Source organism: Brassica oleracea, chromosome C9, assembly GCF_000695525.1.
Source record: "Brassica oleracea var. oleracea cultivar TO1000 chromosome C9, BOL, whole genome shotgun sequence".
Classification (NCBI taxonomy): Eukaryota; Viridiplantae; Streptophyta; class Magnoliopsida; order Brassicales; family Brassicaceae; genus Brassica; species Brassica oleracea.
The window spans coordinates 54,353,995-54,355,859 of record NC_027756.1 but is presented as its reverse complement, the minus strand read 5'-3'; positions in this window follow the sequence as shown (position 1 = coordinate 54,355,859).

The following is a 1,865-nucleotide window of genomic DNA, read 5'->3' as shown; positions in this document are numbered from 1 at the left end:
AAAAATTCAAAAATATGACAATAATGTTTTATTGCATAGTTGCAACATGCACTAACATATGTTGAATGTCAAAGAGGTTTGAAACCTTTGTTGTCTCCGTTTCTCTAGAGAATAACGATTTTATAGTGGTTAGTCCCCCAATTTATGGAGTAATATGAACTTTCACTAAATTAATTGATAAAAAACAAAAATGATGTCTATGTACCATAAAATAGAGTTTAATATATATTAATACAAATTTAGAATGTGTTTAGAAATTTCAAAACAACACTAAAGATCATAGGTTTCAGTGTATAAAACATTGACCGAAAAACTCAATATTTTCTTATAGGTTAACACATAGATTTTGAGAAAAATTCAAAAATATGACAATAATATTTTAATGCACAGTTGCATCCCGCACTAACATATAATGAAAGTCAAAGAGGTTTGGAATCTTTGTTGTCTCCGTTTCTTTAGAGAATATCGATTTTATAGTAGTTAGTCCACAAATTTAGGGAGTATTATGAAATTTTACTAAATTAATTGAAAAAAAATAAAACGATGCCATGACCATAAAAGAGAGTTTAATATACATTAATACAAATGTAGAATGTGTTTAAAAATTTGAAAACAACACTAAAGATCATAGGTTTCAGTGTATAAAACATTGACCGAAAAACTCAATATTTTCTTATAGGTTAACACATAGATTTTGAGAAAAATTCAAAAATATGACAATAATATTTTCTAACATATGATGAATGTCAAAGAGGTTTGAAACCTTTGTTGTCTCCGTTTCTCTAGAGAATAACGATTTTATAGTGGTTAGTCCACCAATTTAGGGAGTAATATGAACTTTTACTAAATTAATTGATAAAAACTAAAACGATTTCCATGTACCATGAAAGATAGGTTAATAGACATTAATACAAATGCAGAATGTGTTTAGAAAGTTTAAAACAACACCAGAGCATTTACTGAAAACCTCAATATTTTCGTAGGGGTTAACACATAGATTTTGAGAAAAATTCAAAAGGATGACAATAATGTTTTAATGCATAGTTGCATCCTGCACTAACATATGATGAATATCAAAGAGGTTTGGAACCTTTGTTTTCTCCATTTCTCTAGAGAATAGCGTTTTTATAGTGGTTAGTCCACTAATTTATAGAGTATTGTGAAGTTTTATTAAATTAATTGATAAAAAAATTAAAATTATGCCCATGTACCATGAAATAGAGTTTAATATATATTAATACAAATTTAGAAGGTGTTTAGAAATTTCAAAACAACACCAAAGATCATAGGCTTCAGTGTATAAAGCATTGACCGAAAAACTCAATATTTTCTTAGAGGTTAACACATAGATTTTATAGTGGTTAATCCACCAGTTTAGGGAGTATTATGAAGTTTTACTAAATTAATTGATAAAAATTTAAAACGATGTTCATGAGAACCTTTGTTGTCTCCGTTTCTCTAGGGAATATCGATTTTATAGTAGTTAGTCCAGCAATTTTGAGAGTATTATGAAATTTTACTAAATTAATTGATAAAAAAATAAAACGATGCCATGTACCATAAAAGAGAGTTTAATATATATTAATACAATTGTAGAATGTGTTTAGAAAATTTGAAACAACACCAGACCATTTACTGAAAACCTCAATATTTTCGTAGGGGTTAACACATAGAGTTTGAAAAAAATTCAAAAAGATGACAATAATGTTTTAATGCATAGTTGCATCCTGCACTAACATATGATGAATATCAAAGAGGTTTGGAACCTTTGTTGTTTCCGTTTCTCTAGAGAATAACGATTTCATAGTGGTTAGTCCACCAATTTAGGGAGTAATATGAACTTTTACTAAATTAATTGATAAAAA